This window comes from Enhydra lutris, unplaced genomic scaffold (assembly GCF_002288905.1).
Source record: "Enhydra lutris kenyoni isolate GAN:26980312 unplaced genomic scaffold, ASM228890v2 scaffoldscaffold20, whole genome shotgun sequence".
NCBI lineage: Eukaryota > Metazoa > Chordata > Mammalia > Carnivora > Mustelidae > Enhydra > Enhydra lutris.
Window position 1 is genome coordinate 2,497,111 of NW_019154104.1, and position 26,981 is coordinate 2,524,091.

A 26,981-nucleotide genomic window follows, 5' to 3' on the forward strand; every position below is an offset into this window, starting at 1 on the left:
AACCCTAAAAACTGCCCGTAGACACCTGCTGCACAACACTTGCTAAGGGAATACTACCCTTCTTTTGTCGAATGTTACATCATAACCATTACAGTGACACGAAGATGTTTTATGGAAACATCTATGGTCTGAATCAAAGTCCATCCTATATTTTCACTATAGCAAACAGTCCCCTCATGTTGGACATGGTTTATTTCTGACATTTCGGATGGTGACTGCCTGGAACTAGTCACTGGGTCTACACTTCCAGTTGGTTTATTTGGATGGAGTCATAGAAGGGGATTAGTGGGTTAAAGGACATGGACTTTGATTTTTGCTTTTTAAGAAAGATTTATTTTTAGGTAGGAAAACATCCAACTGCTAAAAAATTCAAATAGTACAAAAGAGGTTACAGTGAGAAGGACTGCTGTGATTCCTGTCGTCCAGGGGCACCAAAATTGGTTTCTTGTTTATGCATCCGGAGCTGATCAGTAGAAACAGCAGATATATCTCTATCTCTATCATCTCTATCTCTATCTCTATCTGATGTGCATTTTTAAAAAATTGGTATACTACTACCAGTGCATCTTGCCCTTTTATCTAGTATGTCTTAGAGACGTTTTCTATTGTTACCTAAAGAGTTGCTTCATTTGTTTGCATGCCTGCGAAGTGTTTCTTTTTTTTTTTTTTTAAGATTTTATTTATTTATTTGTCAGAGAGAGAGAGAGCGAGAGCATGCTCACAAGCAGGCAGAGTGGCAGGCAGAGGCAGAGAGAGAAGCGGGCTCCCCACCAAGCAAGGAGCCTGATGCGGAACTCGATCCCAGGACCTAGGATCATGACCTGAGCCAAAGACAGCGGCTTAACCCACTGAGCCACCCAGGTGTCCCCGAAGTGTTTCTTATTAAGGTTAGGCAATAATTTAACTAGGAATAGATACAGGCATTTAAAAGTTATTTGATGCATATCAATGTATCTTTTTAAAACTGTGCTCTGGTTAGCACCAGATCAACCCTATAGCCCCGTCTGATTACTGGAACCAGGATTAAAAATCCAGATCAGCTCAGGGGTGCCTGGCTGGCTCAGTCAGTAGAGCCTGCAACTCTTGATGCTGGGGTCCTGGGTTCAAGACCTATGTTGGACGTAGAGCATACTTAAAAAAAAAAAATCCAAAAAAAAAAAAAAAAAGTCCAGATCAGCTCAAACCATGTTATCTCTGCAAGGATCTTCAAAGACTAATTAATAGTGGTTGTCTCTAGGGAGGAGAACCAGTCACTGAAGAAACCCCTCCCTATGGTCCCCTGAGGAGATCTGACTAAAAATGAGCTGGACTGACTTGTGAGGTATAGGGCTCTCCATTTTTATTTCTTTTTATTTTACTTTTGAGAGAGAGAGAGAACATGAGTGGGGCGGAGTGGGGGTAGGGCATGGTGAGGGGCAGAATGAGAGAAAAATTCCCAAGCAGGCTCTATGCCCAGTGTGGAGTCTGACATGGGACTAGATCTCACAACCCTGAGATCATGACCTGAGGCTCTCAGTTGTTTTTTTGATTGTTTGTTTGTTTTTTAAGATTTATTTACTTGGGGTGGGGAGGGGGCAGAGGGAGAGGGAGAGAATCTCAAGCAGACTCCAAGCTGAGTGGGGAGTCGGTGGTTAACCAACTGTGACACCCCATGAGGCTCTCAGTTTTTAAAATGTTCAGACATCAGCCAGGTGATTGTATCTTCTAGCATGTTCTGGCAATTCAAAATAGAGGAACTATGGCTGCATGAGAACCAGCAGGCACGTTCTACCTAAAGACACTCCATTCAAGCACCTTCGTACACGGTGCTGAGCACACCTCAGTTTTAGACCTCCAACACAGCCCAGAGATGCCTGGAAGGGCTGACTCTGTGCATGCCTGTGCCTGGCGGGCTGGCGGGCTGGCTGGGGGGGGGACACAGACTCCATCTGAGCCCTGAGTCAATTCCAAGGCCTGATTCTTCTTACAAATGCCCTCAGGTGCGGAATGGAGAGGAGGCAATACTCTGAAAGCCTCACGGAAGAGGTAGGGAGAAAGGTGGCCCACAGAGGGCCTTCCTGTGGGGACAGAGTGTATCTTGGCCCTTTCCAGGGCCAGCTGCATGGGATGAGACCTGTGCAGCTTCACGGGGCCCCACATTCAGTATAACCCTGCCCTTAGTTTAATGTTCTTCTGCTTTCATCTTGGAATTCTATTTTTTAAAGACTTTATTTTTCAGTCATCTCTACACCCAATGTGGGGCTCGAACTCACAACCTGATCAAGAATCACATGCTCCACCAGTTCAGCCAGCCAGGCGCCCCTTGTCTGAGAATTCTTAATAGTTTTTAAGCAAGGGGCGCCCTATTTTCATTCTACACTGGGTCTGGCAAATTATGGAGCCAGTCCTGTCCCTTTTGATTACAGGAGAACGGTGACATGATTTTTTTTTTTTTTTTTTTTTTTTGACGGAGAGAGAGATCACAAGTAGGCAGAGAGGCAGGCAGAGAGGCAGGCAGAGAGAGAGGAAGGGAAGCAGGCTCCCTGCTGAGCAGATAGCCCGACGCGGGGCTCGATCCCAGAACTCTGGGATCACGACCTGAGCTGAAGGCAGAGGCTTTAACCCACTGAGCCACCCAGGCGCCCGGTGACATGATTTTTTACTGTCTTAATGCTACAAAGGCGAGAACTGGGTCTGCCTGGAAACCTCCTGGCTTCTAGACCCACAGCGGAGATGTGGACGCCAGACTGCTTTGCCTGGAGAAGAAGGGGGAAGAGCACAGTAGGAGGGGGGACAAGAACTCTGGAAAGGTTTTGAGGCCTGCCTGTCCTGACATGTCACCTAGTTACTTCCTCATTACACAAGAGTGGATCTCCAGGGGAGAATATCCGTCAGTGGCCAGCACGTGCCCGACATTTAGAGCCTGGGCCCCACTGTGTTTCAGCCTGACCTATGACCAGGAGGGGAGGGGATTAGTTGCCTGCTTGGGCTGGACTCTGGGATGAGCATGTTATCCATACGAGCTACACAGATAATATTGTATCTCCATAGATAGACAGATAGATCTATATATCTTGACAATGTATACCTATAAAAATATTGTATGTTTTACCAAAGACAAAACAGAGGGTTAAATAATCAGCATAAAACCACAAGAATATATGAATAGGACACAGAAGGAAAAATAATCACTTTTTTTTTTTTTTTTAAAGAAACCACTTTTAATCCCATTTTCCACTGGAAACACTTGGTAATTTCTAAATGAGGAGCTATCTCTGGAAAGATACATGAAAAAGTCACTGCCATTGTCTCTGGGAAGAACTGGCGAGAGACTAGTTTTACTTCCCACTTTGGTATGTTTTGAATTTTGTACATTGTGCATGTAATACAAAGATGTGTTATTTTATATAAATAATGGTAAAGAGTAGGCACTTGGGACTGTATAAGAAAGAAATTAGTACTCTAGTCATCTGGAGTGTTTGGAGTATGGAACTTAACCTGACTAATTTTTATGCTAAACTTAGGGGAAAGATGCAGTTTTTAGAATTCTGGGATTTTAAATTTTTATTTATTTATTTATTTATTTAGAAAGATTCTATTTATTTATTTGACACACACACACACACACACACACACACACACACAAATCACAAGTAGGCAGAGAGGCAGGCAGAGAGAGAGGGGGAAGCAGGCTCCCTGCTGAGCAGAGAGCCCGATGTGGAGCTCGATCCCAGGACCCTGAGATCATGACCTGAGCCAAAGGTAGAAGCTTAACCCACTGAGCCACCCAGGTGCCCAGAACTTCTGGGATTTTAGTTCTGAATAAGAAACTGGTAACCCTGTATCTGTATTTTATTTAGGAAGAAACCGTGGCTCTTCTTCTTTGGAGAGGTTAAGTAACTCACTCCAGGTCATACAGCTTTTAAGTGGTGAAGCCAAAACTAGAATATGGGTCTAATTCCAAATCTAGTGTATGGGGGGAAGAGAGGCCTGTGGGAACTCAGCTCCTTATGATGATGCCCAGAGCCATGCTGAAAGAACACAAGAGTGCCTGCTTAGGGGTCTGTCCAGGGAAGTTCTATTTAAAGCAATGTTGTATAAATACATTGTAAATTCATTATGGATAAGTTTCATTGTAAAGGAACCGTAAGTTATATACTCCTGACCTGGACTAACGTGAAGTCATAGATAGTTTTAAACATTTTGCCACAGAAAGGTGAATGTGGGCTGCCTAGTGCTGTAACCAAACACGAGTAGGGATGTTACAGAATTTGCAGTAAAGGCCCCATATCACCTTTATAAAATCCAAGGAATTCAGACTTCCAAAACACATCTAGCCCAAGAGTGACAATAAAGATAAGGTATTAAAAAAGTAGTAGGCAGAGATTGCTAATTGCTTATCCAATATCCATTCTTGCCATCTTATTTAATATAGAACTCTAACTTTCCTGGGACTAGAAGTATGCCCAGCTAAAATATTCTACTTCCCAGCCTTCCTTGCAAATAGGAGTGGCCAATAAGATGTAAGTAGTTGAGTGGGTCTTCTATGAAAACACCCCCTTTTCTCCTGGCTCTTCTTCTTACTACTGGAATGTGGATGTGATGGCTGGAGCTATGGCAGCTATAGTGAGTATTTTTAAGCCACAGTAGTTAGATCTCTGTTAAAGGTAATACTAACTGAAACAATGGCCCAGTAAAATGCCTGAGGACCTATAAATGTCATAAGGGTCCATAAGTGCTCCCTAAAATTGATGTGGTGCTCATGAAGATGTTCTGATGATGTTAAGGACACCCACAACAGGAAGGAGTGAGCTGGCAATCCCTCACCTCCCTTTAGAGCCTGCGTCCTGGTCATCAGAAAGAAGCACTCAGGAGTCTCATTGGTGCTCAGTTCTGCAATCAGTGATGTCAGTTTCAGGGAGAAAGGGATAAGGCCTCTAGGGTGTGGGTGTAAGAGACTAGGAGGGGCTTTGGCCCCCCCAGAGGGTGTGTGGAAAATGATCAGTCAGTGGTGATGGGCTTTCACCAAATCCTTTTCCTGAACCCAACATGTCCTGAGAGAGTCTGTCCTATGAAGGTTGGAATAGGATGGGGTGTGGGGTTGCTAAGAACCTTGGATCTGAGGGGCTCTGGCATGGACTGGACGTGTAGGGGAGTTAGAGTCAGAGGACAGAGACTGAGGCAGGCTAGAGGACAGTGTATTTGGGGTGGGCAGGGAGAGAAACCCGAGCAATCCTAGGATGGTTTCACAAAGTAAACACTCAATGCTTCTAGAAAGACTACAGAAAGCCCCACTGGGAAAGGGCAGGGGGCTGGGACTTGGGGGGCAGAGGGGAAGGAGCTCCTGGAGGACCTATAACACGTCTCAGGGGTTGAAGAGGCCATGGGGATCTTAGATCCCTGAGTTAAGTTGTTTGTTGGGCCCTGGAATTCACTGGAATTCCTGAAATAATTAATTATGTGGCTTTCTCTGCAAAATTGCTATGACCGCCATCAAAACATGAGATATTTTTGAGCTTCTGTGTCATTACTTGTCACAAAAGCCTTGTCCTCTTCCAAGGCATGTTATAGAGCACCAAGCTAGAATCACCTGAGGAGCTGGGGAACTCAGATGGCAGTGCCACAGAGAGAGCATCTTTGTGAACGCGATCACAGAATATTTAAATGCCCTGTAACTAGGTGAAAAGGTACATTCCCAGACACCCCTCTTAACTCCAAACTCCACAGTCCACCGCTAGAACTGACAAGTATTTCTGCCTGAGGATTGGTATCAAAGTTGAATCTGAAAAGCACCTGGGTGGCTCGGTTGGTTAAGCATCTGCCTTCAGCTCAGGGTCCTGAGATGAAGGCCTGAGTTGGGCTCCCTGTTTGGTGGGGAGTCTGCCTCTCCCTCTGCCTCTGCTGCTCCCTCCACCACCTGCTCATGCTCTCTCGTTGTCTCTCTCTTCCAAATAAATAAATAAAATCTAAAATAAAAATGAACAAACAAACAAAAAAACAAACCAAACCAAACCAAACAAAAACAAAGTTGAGTTTGAAATGCATAAGTCACATCTGTGGGCTCCTTGAGGCTTTGGGGGCCGGTGGAAGTTCTGGAGCCGGAGCAAGCCCGTACAGGCCTTCCTGTCTTCTCAACGTTGTGTCTCCTCCCTCTGTCCTCAGCCCTTCCCCGCTCCAGGGACATCAAAGCCGCTCCCTAGACCATACAAAGCCCTTGCAGGAACAGCCACATAAACGCAGCAGCTGTTTGCTGACTGGGGCTGGGAGCGGTGCCAGGCCAGAGATTTGGGAAGGGAACACTTTCAAATGCTGGATTAAGCCTCTGGAGCAGATGTTGCCCGTGGCTGGCCAGCATTCAGAGAGCTGGGCAGGCAGCAGGCTCGGCCTGGGATTTGGATAGCTCACAGAACTGTCGAACAAAGACCCGAGCAAGGGTCAGCTGTCAGGGGTCCCCGGGGAGCCCGCTCAGTGCCCAGAAGACTGAAATCGCAGTGAGTCATTTCAGACGGAAAGAAAGGGCATGGAACAAGTGTTCCTGTGAACATTTCCTTGACACCTCGCCTACGTGATACTCAATGGATAGTCCTCCCTCCCCCAGCTCTACACTCAGCCTCCCCATTTTAAAAATGGGAACAACTGAAGGCCTGAAATTTGCAAAGGAGTCAGGCTTTGAAACACAGTAGGAACACAGTCGGCACCAAATCCACAAACCCCGTTTTTGCACACAAAGCCCAGATGCTGAGACAGAGCTGGTCTTAGCCCCGTTTTGGAATAGGTGATGCGAAGGACCAGAGAGGTATGCCAGCTGGAGGACGGGTCTCTCAGCAAGGGTGTGTTCCCCTGCCTGAAACGCCAGCACTGCCAGCATGAGGCACTGGGTAGCTGAGTCAGGGCAAAGAAGAGAGCAAAGCCGGGGGTTTGAAAAGACATAGTGAAATCTACCCTTTGCTGATTGTGCAGATTTGCCGAAGGGCAGGGTTGGGGCAGAGACACATTCTCCCACAGTGCTAAGAAAAGAACACTGGATGTGGAGTCATACAGACTGGGGTTTGAGTCCTGGCTCTGACACCAGCTGGGAGGCTCTGAGCTAGTTACTGGACTCCTGTGTCCCTGTTTCCCATCACTAAGCTGACTACCGATTCCTGCCTCACAGGGTTGTCGTGAATGGGAATGCACTCCTTTACTGGGACCTTGGGCACACATGTCATCTATTAGAAGCCGCAGCCCCAGGGACATCCCTGACATTGGGTATTTAGGGCCAGGATGTTCCATCAGCCAAGCAAATTCTCTGTTGTCACTGTTCATCTCAGCCCCAGACCCAGGCTTGTTCTTGGGTGGTGACTTCAGAAGCTGCGGCGACATTCCCTTCGAGCTGCTGGAGGCTTGGATTTCACCAAAACCTTCAAAATGTATCTGTGTTTTGAGGCCAGTTTCCTTTTGTCATATTTTTTCCATTTGTTCTTTGCCTTTGGGAGAAGCTTTCATCCTTCTAGCTGCTCTGAGATTAATCTTTCTCTGGATGTATTTCTTACCACCGAGGGAGATCTGGGCCTGCCCCCCCGACAGATTTGCAAAGGGGACAGGACAGAGAAGGGAGAGGTGGGAAATGGTTGGAGTGAGAGAAGAGAACGTGAAGGAAATGCAGTTAGCAGTGATGGGGGGGTGTGTGTGCTTAAAGTTAGCGGTGGGCGCTCCCTAACAGACTGTGGGTACCAGCGGGCCCCTGGGACATGCTCTGGAGTGCAGAGCCGCCTGCCCCACAGAGCCCGAGCGGAGCCATGTGGGGGAGGCCTATGTTGATTCTAAAATCAGTGCCACACCGCAATCACCCTCAGAATCTTCAAGCCCAGATCCCCGTTCCAGCCATCCTCCTGCTGCCTTGGAGAGGCCCCTGGTTTCTCCTGGGACTTGCTCTCACTAAGCCCCATCTCTTGCATTGCTACCCTGTGCGTGGCAGGCTTCCTGGGTATGCCGCCTGAGCCACTGAGCGAGGCCCTGTGCTCGGAAGGACCCTGCCTGGGTGTCAATGCTTTGCTTCTGTCTCAGTCTTGAAATTTTTAATAATTTTATCTGTGATAGGTTAAGCAGGTGTTTTATAAGTGAAATCCAGTGGGTCCACGGAACCTGCATGAATAAGGAATCTGGGCGACGCACACAGCAGGACAGGTAGCAGACACGCAGAGCAACAGGCCTCGTGTGGCCTGACACACGCACGCAGTCCTGGGATAGTCTGCAGCACCACTGGGCCCCGAGGTGGCCAGGCCAGGCCCAGGGCGGACCGGGACAGTGACAGCAGCAGCAGCCACTGCAGGAGGGAGGAGGAGCTCTACAAGGGGCAAGGACCCCAGACGGGTGGCCCATCCGCATTCCTGGAGCCCATCCTTGCAGAGTCTGTACCAATATGAACTCTTGGATCAGAGCCCCCGGACAGGTGCTGCTGGCACCCGGGCAGTCAACTTTGTCAGTAGATAATTATCCAATTAAAACATATGCATAAGACACTGCGAAGGAGCCTGTCAGGGAGTTATTAGAATTCATAAAGGAGTTTAGAATCTACAATTCTGGAAACTGCTGCAAAATGCCAGAGCAAATATTCATAGGCCTAGAAAGAGAAATGAGATTTAAAGGTCGTCGCATTCACTGGAAAAGAACACTCTATTCCCAGGAAGCTTCAGCTAAACCAGTTATTAACAAGCAAGACAAGTTCAAAATTAATCTGTTCTTGTAATTGAAGATACAATGAAAGAACGCGTAAGTAGGTGTTTTAAATTATGCGCAATAGCTGAAGTCACTTTCGGTTTCTGGTATGACCTCCACAGGTTACAACAAATGTTAGCGGAAACATTCAAAGGCCATTGTGTAAACTTACATTTAAGATCAAATTCAGACTTGCATGAAACTGATTTGTATGAAGAATTAAATCTGCTTAGAAAAGTTGTTCCACAAGAATTGTCAGCTCTAAGTGCTCTGAACTTTATATATATATATATATATATATATATTTTTTTTTTAAGATTTTATTTATTTATTTGACAGAGAGAGAGCACAAGTAGGCAGAGAGGCAGGCAGAGAGAAGGAGGAAGCAGGCTCCCTGTGGAGCAGAGAGCCCGATGCAGGGCTCGATCCCAGGACCCTGAGATCATGACCTGAGCCGAAGGCAGCGGCTTAACCCACTGAGCCACCCAGGCGCCCCAACCCGTCAAATATTCTTAACAGCTTCAGGAACAGTTACGTCAGCAGAAGATTCCTTCTCAGGATTAAAAATCATTGAAAATTATTTGCGATCTTGCATTTGCCAGGAGCAACTAACATCACTCTCAATTACGATGATTGAAAATAAAGTAGATTATACATTTGGATGACCTAATCAATGAATTTACAGGAAAACAGGCTGGAAAATCCTTAGGATTATTCTAGATCTAACATTAATAAAGTGTTATTATTTATGGCATAATGATACCCCAAATAATTTTTTATGATTTGTGAGTTTATGTTATTCCTAACATATCCCTATCATCCCTATTATGTTTAAAAGTGATGAAGTATTTCTAAAGGCAGAAGCTTTGCTCAAGAGCACCCATATTTTATTTTGCACCGAGCCCCATAAATTATGTGATCTGCTCTGCTGCAGTGCCTTGAAGTTTCTCTATATTTCAGTAAAACCCATAAACATATAAACTCTTAGATTTTAAGAATTCACGGACACCCTAGAGCAGTGGATCTCAACAGAGTGCGGTTCTGATGTCCCTTCCGTCCCCCAGGAAACATGTGACAATATCCGGAGGCATTTTTTGTTGTCACGATTAGGGGGTTACTACTGTCCTCTGGTGGGTAGAGATCAGGGATCCTGTTCAATGTCCTGCAATGTACAGGACAGTCCCCCATGACAAGGAATTACCTGGTCCGAAATATCGACAGTACCGCAGTGAAAAAAAACATAAACTAGAAGCTCCAAGTGTGGTTTCAGAGTAGCAGAATAGCATCCCTGCTGGGTTGTTTGAAATGCAGAGCCTCGGGCTCCATCCCAGACCCGCTAAATTGGAATCTGCATCTTAACAAGATCCCCAGGTGATCTGTGGGCACATCACATTCTGAAAAGCACTGTGAATGGTGTATTTCAGGCCCCCTTCAATCAGATATTAGGCCAGCCCTAGGGACCACCACTTTCTTCATATTTCTTGCACATCTCCCAAGCTCCTCCAACCTCCAGGCATGTGATAGGCAAGCCCAGGTGCAAAGACACTGTGGGCAGTGTCTGACAGCACCTCACCCTTGGCACTCATTCTTAGATTGAACTTGTACCTCTGTCAAGCAAGTATGCAGAGAAAGCAGTCTGGTCTCAGGCCTGGGAAGTTCAAAGCTCTGGCCTGGCTCCCAGCTGCTCCCAGGCCTCCCTCGGCTGCCATGTGTCTCCATGGACCCGGGACTCGAGCTCAGACATGGCACTGTTTTCAGAGCGCGGCCTTTGAACATGCTGTGTGTGTCCTCCATGTGCCTTGTCCCCGCTTGAGCTGCCTCCCACTGAGCCGTCAAGCCTCACTCCTCTGGCCCTCTTGGAAGCTTTTAGTTTTCCTCAGGGTTCCCATAGCTACCAGCAGATGGATCTGGGACAGTGGCCCCAAGCTCCAGGGTCTTCAAGGGAAGAAAGGAAATGCAGGTCAAGTCAGGATTGTGGCAAATACAGGGCCCCCGGCCACACACGAATGCAGGCCCAGTGTTTCTAGAGATTTGCGTTTTTAAAGAGAAGCCGAAAGGCTGGGTATTGTATGTGAAATCTTCTGATTTTTCAAATACTGGCAACTAAATAAAAAAATTAAAACAAACAAACCACAAGGCAGACTGAACGCCTTGGCATTAGGCTAGAGCCAAAGATAGACAATCTGTTGCTGCTGGGCTGTGCAAACATTTGTCACCGTGTGCTGTTGTCTTTTGTGGACATCTTTGTCTCCCCACTCAGCCTGGTGGCAACTGGAGGTCGAGCCTGGGAGAAAGCCATCCTCAGCACAGACTCGGTGAAGGAATGAGCACATGAATGGGTGAGTGAGTAAGGGAATGGTATTGCATAAGCTTTGGTCCAGCAGGATCTCAAACCACGGCTCATAATGGCAGGGTCAGCCCCTAGGGGTTGTCTGGACTCCTGTGGGTGTATTTTTGGTTGTTAAAATGATTGACAGACCCACCGGCATTTAGCAGGTAGGCAGTCAGGGTGATAACAACATCAAGCACTGATTTTGTGCTCACTGTATGCAAGACTCTGTTCTAAGAACTTTATTGAAGTGAACTCCTTTAATTTTCATGACAGTCTTACAAGATGGATACTGCCATCATCCCCATTGCACAGGCAGGGGCAGGGGCCACTGGTCAGTCTGCAATGGACAGGACAGCTCTGCAGGGCAAGGAACCACACTCTTGTATGCCCTACTGGATGTCTATGCAGGAAAAACAACCTGTTCCTAATGATCCAAATTACAACTATCATGCAAATTGCTAAAAGGGTGTGTTTTATTTTTCAGCATTTTACCAAGAGCTCATCATTTCACAAGAGTCATGCACCAGGCAGATATACTACACAAGGCACTTGAGTTTCTAAAACTGCATACCTTTAACCATCTACATTTAGAGTTGCCAAAGCCATGAGGATTCTAGGTACAAGCGTTAAACTAATTAACTGATTTTGCTGAGTATACTTTAAAAAAATTTTTTATTTATTTTAGAGAGAGAGAGAAAGCACGAGCAAGGGGAGGGGCAGAAGGAGAGGGAGAGAGAATCCCAAGCAGACTCTGTTCTGGGTGTGGAGCCCCATACAGGATCCCAGGATCATGCGATCACGATGTGAGCTGAAACCAAGAGTCAGCCGCTTCACTGACTGAACCAGCCAGGTGCCCTGCTCGGTAAACCTTTTATTGAATAACTGCATACTGCAAAAAAGTGAGCTAATCATAATTATGTACTCTATGAACTTTTGCAAAACGAACACACCTGTGTAACCCGTACTCAGATCAAGAACCAGAACATTCTCAGCATCCTGGGAGTCCCCTTCCTGCTGCCCGCCTGCATGGTTTCCCCTAAAGGTAACACCATTCTGACTTCTAACACCCTGTCCATTAATTTTGCCTCTCTTGGAACTTTATATAAGTGGGATCATGTGGTGTATACTTTCTTTGTGTCTTGCTTTTTTCGATCAATATCACATTTGTGAGATTTGTCAGTGTCGTACATGAATTGGAAGCTTGTTCTTTCTCGTGGCTCCATAGTGGTCCGCTGTACGCCTCTACCACGATGTATTTATCTGTTCTATTGTAGGTGGACTTTGGGGTTGCTTCCAGCTCTTTGCTATTGTGAATAATGGTGCTGTGAACATTCGTGCTGATGTCTTTTGGTGAACATATGTACGCATTTAGTTTTTACAGTTATATGTGTAAGCAAGTTATGTTATCTGTAACTTTCATTTCATGACAGTAAGGGGTGCTATAAAATATTTGCTATCCAAAGGAGGCATAAGTTCTGAGCGAGTAATTGAAATCCTCTGGTCTGATGCAGGTGCTTCTTTCCATGGTCCATTTGTCTGTTCCACAAGGACTGTCTCAGTGCCCCGTGCTGGGGAGCATCAGGGCTGTGCTTCGTGGGAGGGAGAGAACCTCGTCATAAGGTAACAAAGCAGAAGCCTGCATTCTCACTCCCACCAGTAGAGGTCAGCATTCACAAGGGACTCCGATTTGCCTCTCCTCCTTCCAGGCAGGCTTCTTCTCAGGTTCCTGTCCCTTCTTCTCCCTTGGTAAATGGAGATCCAGCTCTACCTGGGGAAATCTAAAAAAAGAAAAAAGAAATCGTCACAGTGCACCTCAGTGGAGGCAGATGGAACTGACACACTGGGGTCTGACTGTCTCAAGGTACCCACATTCCCTACCCTCACTCACCCCACTGGCTTTGCTGGTGAGTGTGTCTAGCCCTGGGCCACTTATGCTGGATTCTGCATTCCCACACGGTGGCTTCTGCAGACACAGGGGCTGGTTAAGTGTTTAACAACTTGTTCTGGGCGGGGGGTCTGATTGGTAGCTTGGCTAATTTCTGTGATGTAAAAAATTCTACCCTGTGTGATTTCAATCTGTCAAGGAGGTGTTATTGAACATGGATTTGGGAAGAGATCCTAAGTAGCATAGTACACGGCATTCCCACTGTAAGTATATAATTGATGTAAATAAACTCGGAAACATTATTAGATAAGGATATATTATTAGATAAGGATACAATTAAATAAATACAATTTATTTAATTTTACATATATAATTTCATTTTTAATAAAGTCTGTGTTTAATAGCTGGCTCACAAAAATCTTGGCAAGTTCGCAGTTGGTTCTTGAAAGACAGTCCAGGGAGGTTCCAGCACTGCAGGGAACGGGCTGTGGTACCCCTTTAAAAATCACATTTGGGGGCACCTGGGTGGCTCAGTTGTTAAGCGTCTGCCTTCGGCTCAGAGCATGATCCCAGGGGCCTGGGGTCAAGCCCCGCATCGGGATCCCTGCTCTGCGGGAAGCCTGCTTCTCCCCCTTTCACTCCTGCTTGTGTTTCCTCTCTTGCTGTGTCTCTGTCAAATAAAAAAATAAATAAAATCTTTAAAAAAATTAAAAAAAAATTTTTTTAAATAAAAATCACATTTGTTTTTCCCACTGCAAATTGTGGTTGTATTCCCGAAGAGGTTAGGTAGGCCTTTCCTCCTTAGTAACTATGGTCTCGGCCTTATCTTTCCCTCTCTGTACCTCAGTTTCCTAATCTGTAAAATGGAGATCATAGAATTCATACCTACTTTACAGGTTCCTGCAAGGATTGCATGAAGTCACGGATGGAAAGCCATTAACACAGTGCCTGGCAAACGGTCTGATATAAGCTGGCCAGAACTTTACAGCTCAGCCTCTGTCTCTTCAGAAAGTCTGAAGAAGGGGGCCCCTCCTAGTCCTTCATCCCCCTGCAGCTCGCTGAGCCAACTCACCTTGAAGTCACCTGAGAGTGGAATGCCCGGGCAGTCTGGAGGAAGAAAGTCCTCAAGGGAAGGCCGTGTCAAATGACCAGGAGCCACGTGGGTGTGGTTTGTGTCTGCTAGAGCCTCAGGCCCTGGGGCTGCCCCTACTGCCTCCTTTCTTCCCAGCTGGTTGACTCCCAGAGTCACTGCCCAGCCCCAGGGCAAAGGGCAGAAAGTAGAAACAGGGAAACAGGGTGACTAGAACCTGTTGAGGGGGGAGTTGGACAGTTATCATCTGAAGACAGAGCAGGTAGACACTCTCTTTGCCATCTTGGCTTTTGCTTGAGTGTATAACCCAGCCAACGCTTTCATCCAGTTCACCTGATTTTTACCAGATAAAAATGTCAAAGACTTGTCAGTGCTTCAGAAAAGCAGGAGGGATTTTGGTCACTTTCTTAGACTTACTGACTGGGCAGTATTAGATGCACACTGCCTCAGGTGTCCTTTTTCCCAGGACAGGGACTCCTTGCTTGAGCAGCCCTGCTCTGACCTCTGACCTCTGCAAATCTCCCTGACTAATGGCCACTAGGGCCGGGGTCACCGAGCCTGGTCACTGAGAATGACATGTCTGGGGTCATAGGCTCCCGAATATCTGAGGAAGGGTGATGGCACAGGCCTATGTATTCAGACAACCAACCACCTGACCTCAGGATCTTCCTCCCCAGGGTGGGAACTGCCCCTCAGATCTTCGGTTCAGCCCTGCCTGGCCCACCCATCGTGGACTCTGACTACCTGTGTGAAGATAGCTGGAAGAGTCCAGATCCTCTGGGGTCAGGTGGGTTTACTTATTCACCGTCACGGGGCTTTGGAGACTACCCAAGGAATCTTGAATCAAAACAAGAAACCCCACGCTAACTCCCGCCTGAGGTTAGACAAGCTGGTAACCTGCTCGGTGTCTCAACTTCCTTGTTGGTCAAAATAGGGGGTTAATTAATGTCTCGTTTTATGGGGATGTTGCGCAGATAACATAAGTTGGTACGCAAGAAAGCACTTTCAAAAAGATCAAGAAATATGTGAGGACAATTTCTGGCATTATTTGCTATTTTTATTGGGGGTAGGAAGGGCCATATATACATACGATGTATTTGGATAAGTACAACTTTTGGACAAACAAGAATGAATTCTTGTTTTGCAACATGCATGCTTTGGAGTTTTTTTTGTTTTTTTAAAGATTTATTTATTTATTTCAGAGAAGCAGGGGGGAGGGCGTGGGGCAGAGGGAGAGAGAATCTCAAGCATACTCCGAACTGAGTGCAGAGCCTGACACAGGGCTTGATCTCACAACCCTGAGATCACAACCTGAGCAGAAACCAAGAGGGTGCTCAACCGACTATGCCACCCAGGTGTCCCATGTAGTTTTTAATGTTACAAAAATCTCCATGAGACTGTTTCCTCATGTGTATAATGGTGATGATGATACTTAATTTGAAGGATTGTTGTCAAAATTAGTGGCTACATGTATAAAGTTGTGCTGACCAAGTAGCTAGCACACAGTAGGTCCTCAATAAATGGTAGCTGTCATTCCTGCTGTTAAACATAACAACGACAGCAACACAGATACCAAGTATTAATTCCCAACCTTTTCTCTCCTTTACTTCTTGCCCTTTCAGTGATGAAGGGGAAGCTCCTCGTTGGATTCCTGAAATAGGGAGAAAGAAAACCATGCCCTGTGACTCATACGAGTGACCAACTCATTTCAGTTTGCTAGGACTCTCCTAGTTTTAGCACCAGAAGTCCCAAGTCCCAGGGACCCCACAGCCCCATACAAACTGGCATGATTGACTATTCGCCACCAACCTGGGCCCAACTCTAAGCCATCTTCCAATATCCAGGCTTAGAATATTAAGATTTGTACTGGAAATCTGGGAGGCCCCAGGAATACTACCAACTCCAAGAGCCAGTTTAAGTCCTTTTAGGATAGGTAGGGTCTCGATAAATAAATGAAAATAAAAAATTAACTCTGGCCTTAAAAATCATTATGGTAGCCATAAGATACAAAAAATTAATTCTGAAGTCCACATACTATATGAGACATTTATATGAAATGTCTGGAATGGGCAAATCTCTGGAGGAAGATAGTAGCTTATTGGTTGTGGTTGGGGGGGTGGAGGGGGTTAGGGTGTGCCTGCTGATGGGTTTAGAGTTTCTTTTTGGGATCATGAAGATGTTGATTGTGGTAATGGTTGCACAACTCTGTAAATATACTAAAACCCATTGAACTATACACTTTAAATATATAATTAGACATTTAAATTGTGATTATATGGTATGTGAACTGGACCTCAATAAAGCTGTCAAATTTAAAAAAATTGAAGACGGTTTTTTTTTTTTTTAAGATTTTATTTATTTATGGCAGACAGAGATCACAAGTAGGCAGAGAGGCAGGCAGAGAGAGAGGAGGAAGCAGGCTGCCCGCTGAGCAGAGAGCCCGATGCGGGGCTCGATCCCAGGACCCTGGGATCATGACCTGAGCCGAAGGCAGAGGCTTTAACCCACTGAGCCACCCAGGTGCCCCTGAAGACAGTTTTTAATTAAAAAATGGTTCTTCCCAAATTAGAATTTCTACATCTAAATTATTCTTAACCCTCATTTTAAGAATTATCTTTTCAATGGCATAAAAATACTTAACCTCGGCCAGGAAATATCACCCCAATGTTGCAGGAAAAATGAGCAAGACCCATAGCAGAATGTAAAGAGACTTTTGCTCAGTTCTATAGGAGGCCAGTGGAATTCAGGCAGGCAGGGAAATGGGAGGAGAGGAGAGGCTGGGGAGCCAGTATTTACAAAAGGAGAAAAGAGACTCACCGCTGACCCTGCAATATAACACAGAAGGAAATAGAAGCTAAACTGAGGCTTGTCCAAAATGCCACAGAAAAGAAGGAGAGCTCTGGAGAAGTTGCAAAGGGTTGTTGTTGGAGAGGACATTCCAGGCATAGGGAACAGTGTGGGCACAAGCTCTGAGATGTAAAAGTAGGTGGCATGCGAGAGGTTAGGGCACAGGTGGTATGTGGGGTGTGTGGAAGGATGGAGGGGACTTGGGACAGATTTTGGAGAGCACTGGACACAGCCCTTGCTTGGGAGTTGGATTTCATTCGGTGGACACTGGAAGATCCCAGGCGAGGATTTTCAGGAAGTGAGTTGCAGACCGGCAGTGAGAGATGGTGGGTCTTGTATGAGGTCACTAAGCTGCTCAGTGGCCAAACTGACTGTAGTACAAAGCCAAGGGCTCAGAAGCCCAGCCTAACCTCTATTCCACTACACCAAGCTGCCTTTGTGGGTAATCTGCCCACCTTTTCTTCTCTCCATTTGTTTTCTCTACCCTTTCTCTTGTCCCCTTCCTGGCATTGGGTGTGCCTGGGGTGTTCCTGCAGCCCACATAGGGTTGCTGAGCTCTGTTGCAGACCCAGGCCAATCTAATACTTGCTTTCCAACCCCCTGGTGATCTGGGCCCTGCAGCCCCAACAGAGAGGGGAAATGAGCAGGATGGGAGGGATGCCCAACAGGAAGCCAAGGAAGAAAGAAGGCAGAGCAAGGACAGACATATGGAAAAGGTAGCTAAAGCCATAGGTTCTGTGGGGTCCATGAGGGGAAGGTTCTCTTGGGGATGGGTGCCTGAGCATGGGCTCTGGTTTTAGCTACCTTAAGGGCATGCCCTGTTAATTCACAGCACTTTTCCAAGGAACCTACTAAAACTAGGTTAGGCGAGAGGCCCTGAGAGGGGAGTATCCTGTCCAAAGGGCATCTGGGAGGAGGGGCCTGCCTGGCCTAAGCTGCAAGAAGACGAAGTCTGTGGGTCCAAGGGCAAACTCGGGCACTGATTGTCAAATAGGAGCACTTCTGAATAGGCACTGTGCAAGGTCCTGGGGCACAAAGATAAAGTCACCATCATCGCCATCAATGGGCCACAAGCCCTGTAAACACACAAACGGAGGACTACCTCCGAGGGCTGCAGTGAGATCACCAACAAACAGCGTAGCGATATGGTGCACAAACCGTTCGCATAGTATCTCCTGGAAAACAGCCCAAAGAGGCAAGGCTCAGGATGGGAGATAAAGTTAGGAGTATGGTGTGGTCCTAGCCCCCACTCTGCCGATCCTTGCTCTTTGCTCTTAAGTACAGTTTTCTCAACCTTGAGATGGGTCCAGTGCTTTCGGTGTGCTGAAAAATCACTTTGGGGAATGCTTCTTCTTTTCTTTTTCCTTTCCTTTCTTTCTTTCTTTTTTTTTTTTTTTTTTTTTTTTAAGATTTATTTGACAGAGAGGGAGACAGAGAGAAATGCTTCTTAAAATAGATCCCTGAGTCCAATCCTAGTTCTCCTGAATCAGAATGGCTGGAGGCGGGATCCCGAATGTGCTTTTTTACACGCACCCACCCCCGTGGGGCAATTTCAAGCTCGGTAAACTACACTACACAGTTTGAGTACTCCTTAAAAGAGAGATGATGACCTGCATCAGTCCTAGGTCTGGCAAGCGATTCAAGAGCTAATAAGGCAACATGCGTGAAAGCGCCCTGTGAACCTGAGAACAAACCAATTATTTGCAAATAATAGTAATCCCATAATCCAAAAAACATCCAAAAAATCCACAAAATAATAATAGTAAAAGAACTAGAGAGCGCACGGCAAACGCGGCACAGGTCGAGCCCGTGCCACAGCCCGAGCCACTCAAGCTCAGTAGGCGTGACTGTCCCTTTAAACAGTCCCCCACACCGCCCCCCCCCACGCCCCGCCCCGCCCCGCCCCGCCCCGTCCGGGCTCGGGGCTTGCCTCCCGCGGGGCCTGCGGCCCCTCCGGCGGCGCGTGCGTGCTGGCCGCCGTGGACCGGCAGGGCCTCCCAGAGGGGCGGTCCCGGCGGCGCGACGCCGGCGCTTGTTGCGTGCGCGCCTGACCCCGCCCCTTGCCCGCCCCTTCCCCTCCCCCCTCCGCGGTTCTCCCCCGCCCGCGCGGTACAGCTGGGCTAGTGACGCGGGAGCCGCTGCTGCTGCCGCCACCGCCGCTGCCGCCGCCGCCGCCGCGTTCCATTCTGTAAGCCGGCGACAGCCTCGTCCCCCGCCTCCCGCCGCCTTCTCCCGTAGCACTGGCCAGCGCCAGCCAGACAAGGGCACTCAGGGCCTCGCCTAGACCCGAGAGGGTTGCGGGCGCGCGCAGGCGGCAGAGCGGATCCCAGCGCCGCGGAAGCTTCGAGCGCCCCCCCTCGCGGAGGTCGCCGCGCGGTTCCCCGGGTGAGTTGTCACTGCGGCTGGGGGGCGGCGAGGCCGGGTATTGTGTCACTGGCGCGGCCGACAGGCTGTCCGGGGCGCGGGGTCGGCGCGCACCTCCAGGGACGTACGCGGGGGAGTCCCGGCCGGCCGCCCAGCGTCGGCTGCTGTGTCCGCCGGCCCGGCCGGCAGCGCGCGGGGCCGGGAGGGCGGTGGGGGAGGCTGAGCGGGCAGCGGCTTGGGCTGTGCGCAGGCCGGGAAGAGGACCGGACGGCCGGTTTGCGGCCGGATCTGGTGGCCGAGACCGAGGCGCGTCGCCTGGCCTCGCCCGGCGTATGGGGTCGCGCTCCCTGGCCGGGAGTCAGAGCGGAAACCAGACAGTGCGGGTCGCCGGGGTAACATGAAGGCAGAGGCCCCTTGCTTATTACTGTTACTTTCCCTCTCCGGCCGATCAAAGCTGCGGGTGCTGCGCGGGGCAGGGTGGCTTGGCGACGGTGGATTTCCTGAGGAGATTTTGGAGTCCGTGTGTGGGAGCAGTCGGAGCTTTCTGGAGCCCCTGCGCCTCATCTGCTCTTTAATCGCAAAAACTTTACTTATTATCCGGGCTGAGACTCACCGAAATCACTTCCTGTTTATATATGTAGACTTTCTTTTTTGCTTCTGGTTTTTAGGGACTCCAAATAATAGTGCAGGTGTGACCCTCCCTCTTGGTTTTGCTGTGGGGCTGCTGAAGTGGAAAGTTACCTGTAACGAGATTAGCCGGCGGTGGGGTTGGGGCTGTTAAGACCCAAGACGAAAAAGGCGTCAAAATCAAGTCTTTGACTCCTTAGGTGGAAGTTCATGTCCTGGCCCGGAGGCCTAGTACTGCTGTTCCACAAAATGTACTCTTGGTGGTGGGGAGCTCGCTGCTTTGTTGCTCTTGCTTACTGGGCTTGTGTGTGCTTTGTACAAAGGTGCAGTAGAACTACCCAGTTCAATTAACTGTGGGCCTTTCCTCCCCCTTTCTAGATCGGCAGAGGTAGAAGTGTGTCTTTCCATCCTTTGCAGTGGTTAATTCATTTTTGCTCTTTTCATTCCTCTGGTGTAAAATGTGTGTATGAATGATGCACACACACACACACACACACACCTTTTCTGTTTTGGGAATTCCACACCCAAATTGTCACCATCTAGTGGAGGCTAGTACAGACATGTTCTTGGCGTTGAGTTCTGAATTTTCTGGGCTTTGCATTTTTAGCTAGATGCATATTTAACCAGAAATGAAAATCTTCACAGTTGGTTGGGTGGAGGGACAGGAGTAGGTCTACCTCCTCCTTAGTAAAGGAGGTATTTAATAAAGCAACAATAATAGCAATAATAGGAACAGTTCTTGGGGAACGTGTACCAAGCTTTATGCCAAGAAGTTTACTTTCTTGATCTCATTTAATAACAGACTTTTGTGTTGGATATTGTTATGATTTCCTTTTTTTTTTTTTTCCCCCAGTTGAAACCGAAACCAAATAACTTGCCTAGGGTCACAAAAATAGCTCATGGTGGAGACCACACTTCAACTGCTAGATTATACTATTAGCTTCTAATTTGCTTACCATTTAATAAAATTGAAGCTGGAGTCTTTCTAGAAGTTTTTCAAAGCACTACTTCTTCAAGCTCTTTTTCAGATCTTGAGCATCCCTAATTCTCCAAGGTACACACTTTGGGCATGTGCACAATATTCAATTGTTTATTCATTCTTTCATTCAGTATTCCCAAGTGTTTAAGTGATGCGGAATGTATGTCAGGCACTGTGCTAGGTATTGGGGATACTGCAATGAATAAGACAGAACACAACCATGCCATCATGGAGTTCAGTCTTTTAAGTCAGTGTGTTTTGGTTTATATTGTTAGTTTTAAGTGGTGACCATTTGCTGCTTAAGGACCTGCTGTCAAGTTAATTAAATTAGAGGACACTACTGTATGAGGACTGATACTTAGGACTTCCTGTCTGCAGAGTGACTTGGATACTGTAGTACTGTGTGCTCAGAGTAGGGCTGTCTCCCACCCCACCCCGCAAACGTTTAAACCCTGATATCAAACCCAGTGTCAGTTGGCACAGTTCAACTTATTTTCCGAGGACTGGACTGCCTTCTCAAAGCCCAGAATTTAGGCAACAGAAAGGAGAAGAAATGTAGAGTGAGGTGTTGCAGATGCGGGCTGGTAGAGAAGAGACCTCAGCATTGTTTGGTTTCCTGGCAGGTCTCCATCCTGTGGTGACTGAACTTGTGCTCTTATGTAATGGTGTGTTTCCTGGCAGGGGATTTCCTCCTTTGCTGTTGCTGGGGCGCAATTTCTTCAGCTACCCTCCCACTCCATATACATATATGCACCCTCCAAAGGTAATCATTCACCTGGCTTTTTAAAAGTAAGAACTTATTTTAGGTTTATTGCTACTAAGCATTATTTCATTCCCTCCATGCTTCCGTGCTTTTCTGTAGCCCAGAGAAAGACTTGCTTTATATTTTACATCATTCCTTATGCACTCTTCCCATATCCTCAGCTGTTTTGACAACCAGGTAACTCCAGTTGACTCTTAAAGAACACAGGGTTAGGGGCACTGACCCCTATGCAGTAAAAAATCCACGTATAACTTTTGACTTCCCCAAAACTTTGCTAATAGCCTACTATTGACAGGAATCCTTAGTGATAACATAAACTGCTGATTAGCTGATTATTTTGTATGTTACATGTATTATATACTATATTCTTACAATAAAGTAAGCCAGAGAACAGAAAATGTTAAGAAAATCACAAGAGGAAATACATTTATAATACCATACTGTAAAAAAATCTGTGTGGAAGTGGACCCACACAGTTCAAACCTGTGTTGTTCGAGGTCAACTCTCCTGGTGTCTGGCTGTGGGCTCAGAGGATTACAGTATCTTTAAAAAAATTAGTCACACAAGCTTCCTCATTTCTGTACTGAAAGAAGTGAACTGTGGAGAAGTCTTTAGCAGAGCTGCTTGTTGGGTAGAGAAGGAAGACCAGAGAGCGTTAAGTGCTGTTTTCCCCCTCTACTTACCCATGTACAAGCAACAGTTCACTGAGAGGCAGCAGGATTATAGTGCCCACTTAGAGGCCTGCAGTGCCCACTTGAAGGCCTGAATGTCAGCAGGTCCACTGGTGGTGCTTGTGTAATTGCCATGCATGAAGCATTTTACTGAGCTCCTGAATTGACATGTGATCTCCTAGCCGAAGCCGACAAGCAGGATTCATTTTCCCTCTTCTATCTTCCTGGATAGTAAGGAAGTCTTGTTTAGGGATCTTCCCTTAAGCAGTAGGGGAAAGAACAAGTAGAGGAAGAAGCCCAGTACCTTATTTTTTTTAATATTTGAAAGCAGATATTGCTCAGGTGCAGACCTGAGTGTGGAGTATTAGGACAGTTGGGTTAAGGGTAAACACTGGGACAAATGCATGTATGATAATAGAGACTCTTTATCCAGGTTTCTCCTCAAGATGGCTTCAATCTAGGGGCCACCCACATATCCCACCATAGTGAGATTTCATTTAGTGGAATGGTTTCTAAAAAATTAATATTCTTTTTTTTTTTTTTTTTTTTTTTTGACAGAGATCACAAGTAGGCAGAGAGGCAGGCAGAGAGAGAGAGAAGCAGGCTCCCCGCTGAGCAGAGAGCCCGATGCGGGACTCGATCCCAGGACCCTGAGATCATGACCCGAGCCGAAGGCAGCGGCCCAACCCACTGAGCCACCCAGGCACCCTAAAAAATTAATATTCTTAAGTTATGTTGCCACATTGCAGAAGTCTTGGAAACTAGAGCAGTGAGAAATGATGCCTGTAATGTGGGAGGGCTATTTTCATACCAGTGGGAATGAAGGATGCACCTTGAAGTTTGGGGCGGGGGGTTTGTGATGAGTATTTGAAGCTGCAACAGCTGTGAATCTGAGACCAATGAAGCAATTCCAGGACAGCGCTGGGGTGACTGTCCTTGAGCATCAAGATCTGTTCACTCCCACTCTTGCTGGAATTCAAGGCAACAGGCATTGTTCCCTTGGATGCTTGTAAGTTCTTGAGTGTCTGTGTAAAACCTTTATTTGAAAAAGTAGAGGCACTGGGGAAAGAGGTACCTCTTACAGGGCTTAGGTTTTAGCAGTAAAACCTGTCAGGCATCTGTGGATGTTTCCTTTTTTTGTGCTCATGTGTGTCTGTGATGGTGTCCTTTTTCTTTCCCTTTTAGTCCTTTGGCCTAGAAACCAGCAGGGTTCCTCTGTTTGCTCTCTCATCCTCTGATTCTTCAAAGGTTGGAAGCCTCCACTCTGCTGGTAGACCTCCAGTGGTGCTGATCTGGGTCACTTCGGCTGTGAAAGGCCACCTGTGCTTCTGTCAGGGCTTGGGGACACTTGAATCTCTGTGAAGGTATTGATTGGTATAGCAACAGCAGAAAATGCCCCAACTGTAGTGAGACTTGGGCAGATTTCACAGGCTCCCGTGTGGCCTGTATTCTCCTTCCTGGGCCCTTATATCTCAGAAAAGGAAAATAGCACCCCTGAAACATCTGAAGGCTTCATGCCAAGAATTTATGTAGTATTCTAGAAACAGGATATTATTGAAGCGTTTTCTCAAGCAGAAACAGATGTAGTTCTCTGTTACTTTGCCAGTGTTAGTAGATCCTTAAAATTACCTGATAGCAGTGTGCTCTTAAATGTACTCTCCCCTCCCACACATATGTGTATGTGTTAGATTTTTTTTTTTTTTTTTTTTTTAAGTCCCCAATTGCTTGATTTGGGGAAAGTTAGCCTGGGTTGCTGATGGCAGTAATAGATTCTCAGGGGTTTGCAGACAGCAGAGGTGGTGACTGACAATTCCTTATTACTCAGAAAAGGATCTTTTGTGGTAAAAAATTCAATGACTCAGAATTCTTTTCTCCTGTAGTTGGAGATTGGACATAAAATCTCAGAGAAGAGGTATAAATAGGGACTCTTTCCCAGACTCCTCTTTCTTACCATCCTTTCTTAAGGATGGGGGAAAGTCTCATCTTTCCAAATCCAACCTCCTGCCAGCAGTGACTTGCCTTCACCCACAGAAGTTTAAGATCAGAGCATGGAGTTGGCCAGTGTGTAGACTCTCTCCACTTAGACTTTTGGCTAGACTAGGCTTCAGCTTCTGACAAAGCCAGTAAAATGAAATTGGCTTCTGGGAATGGGATAGGACTGTTTATCCCATTCTTCCTTCTTTGGGCTCTTCTCAGTTGATCTGAGTAAACTAAGTGGGTGGAAGTTTTAAAAAGGGAATTTGAAAAAGAGAACAAGGTGATTTTGATCATTTTGCATTTTAATTGGTAGCCTGGTCTCTCGGAGGGAAGACTGGGACTACTTTTTTTTTTTCCCCCCTTTACACAGTAGGGACAAGATTACAGAAAGCTTGGAAAATAGAGGGGGAGAAAAACTCACCATGATTCAACCATCCTACCACAAACATCATTTTCATCTGTTCTGTGCTTTCTTTCAGTTGGGAATCCCTGTATATTCACTTTTTTTTTCCTTTAGCATTATACCATAAATATTTTTCCATAATCACATATAGCCTTTATAATTATTTCTGATGGCTTTGTGATATTCCATCACTAAATCAGCTGCAGCTGACAGCTATCACCATATTCTAATTTTCCTACATTTTCATCACCTCAAAAAGAAACTCCATTAGTAGTCATTCCCTGTTCCTCACAATCCTTGCAGCCTACGGCCACCACTAATCTACTCTGTCTCTGTAGTTTACCTGTGTGAACATTTCATATAAACAGACTCATACAACATGTGGTCTTTAGAAGTTGTCTTCTTTCACTTAGCATAATGTTGTTGAAGTTTATCCATATTATAGCATGTGTCAGTACTTAATTCCACTTTGTTGCTAAATAATCTGTTGTATAGATATATCACATTTTGTTTATCCATTCATCAGCTAATGGACATTTGGATTATTTCATTTTTTGTTATTATAAGTAATGTTGCTGTTAACACCCATGTGTAAAGTTTTGTGTAGAGATATGTTTTTATTTCTTAGGGAGGTATTTTAAAAGCTGCATCCGTATTTCTACTCTGGATCTAACATTTTGGTTATGCAGTTTGTTTGGGGAAGAACAGTGTTAAGGCAAAAACTTTTGATTGTGTGTTGTTGAGGATATTGCCCTGAATTAAGAAAAGATGTTACCAAGAAAAAGAAAAAATGAAAGGAAGAATTATGTGTGTAAGAATACAATAGCATGGTTTCCAAATCTTTGGTGCTGAACTTTAAAGAGTAGTGGGAGTTTACAGATGCAATAGTGCCTACATTCAATGCCCATATACTGCTGCTTTAAAAAAAAAAAAAAAAGATTTTCAGCATGAAGCCTCCGTTCTAAATCACGTCATTGTGTTTTATGGAGTGAACTTTACCATGAACCCCACAGAGCCTTCCTTATCAAATGTAATTTATAGTTCTCAGAAGCTTTTCCTTTTCTTATGAAACATTCCATGCCAGGGTTCTGTGCACCTGCTTAGAAGTTTTGCTAGGCTGGGATGGAGAGCCAACCATCAAGGTATGGGGGAGAGGGGCACTGAGTGTGGTTTAAATGTAGGTCTGTGAAAAACTGCTCTTCAGAGCAGCTTTTATAGGGCTCTTACTGGTGGACCTCAGGTGCACCTGAGGTTAAAAATATAGATCATGCCAGACACAAAGAGGAACAGATGGTATTGCTGGGAGTGTCATTTCCTCTGCAGGATATGCTCCTGGCTGGCTTCACACCATACCAGCCATATTACTGAAGTACAGCGCCTCCTCTTGCCCTTATCCTAATTGGAACTACTAGCATTTGTGAGCAATAGCTGCTCTTGTTTTTCTTACTCCTAAGTCACTTACCAAAAGCTCTTGAAAGTGTGTGTGTGCAGGCCACCTCATTCTTTTATTAGAGGATCAAGGTGGTTCCACCCCAGGGAAATGTGGACAGACAAAAATTAGGAACTTGAATTATCTTCTCCTGTACCTATATTACTTTCTCTTGTAGCTGGAGCCAAGACCAAGGATCAGTCCTTCCAGAAAGTTCCTGCCTCTGTGTGTGTGTGTGTAAATGTGTATAAATGCTGCCATAACTTCCCTGACAAAGTTTTAGAGTATTGGAGTGTGCTCTACCTGTTCATGCAAATTCTCTTCCCAAGTGCTAGAAGGGCTCAAAAGGCAAAGGGAGGTAAGATAAAATTCTTATCTAAAGATTCAAATTCTTGGGCATAATATACAGGTATTATTCAGACTTCTGCACAGCAAACCAAGTATGTGATGAGAGAGACTCTAGGCTCATTAGATGCTAGAGTTGGAAGGTTGTGACTTTGGGGGTAATTTCCTCCTACCTCCTTACTTTATGGAAAGTAATGTATTCTTTAGGAAGAATGGGAAATGGATGCTCAGAGCTGACTTCCCTAAGGGGTGACAGGGCTAGTAGAGAAGCCAGGGCTCCTGATCCCTAGCCTAGCGCTCTTTCTGCCAGTGTGTGATCAACTTCTCTTTCCTCTGGTCTTGTCTCAGGGAAGGGACATTGGAGCCCAGAACAGTGTATGGTTTATGTTGTTAGGAACAAATTCATGTCCTTTCTGTGATTGTAGTTTTTGTTTTTGTGTGTGTTTTTTTTTTTTTAAGATTTATTTATTTATTTGACGGACAGAGATCACAAGTAGGCAGAGAGAGAGGAGGAAGCAGGCTCCCTGCTGAGCAGAGAGCCCGATTCAGGGCTTGATCCCAGGACCCTGAGATCATGACCTGAGCTGAAGGCA

The 26,981-nt window shown here is 46.2% G+C and overlaps 1 protein-coding gene across 2 annotated transcripts in view; it reads left to right on the plus strand.

Annotated features, from left to right (window-relative positions):
* The first annotated feature begins 18,963 nt into the window (after nt 1-18,963).
* Nucleotides 18,964-26,981, plus strand: part of LOC111148517 (sushi domain containing 6) — a 92,564-nt gene continuing 84,546 nt past the window's right edge. For both annotated transcript variants that reach the window (XM_022505135.1, XM_022505136.1), the window contains exon 1: nt 18,964-19,215. The gene's annotated coding sequence lies outside the window, so the exon portion shown is untranslated. The remainder of the gene's footprint in view (nt 19,216-26,981) is intronic.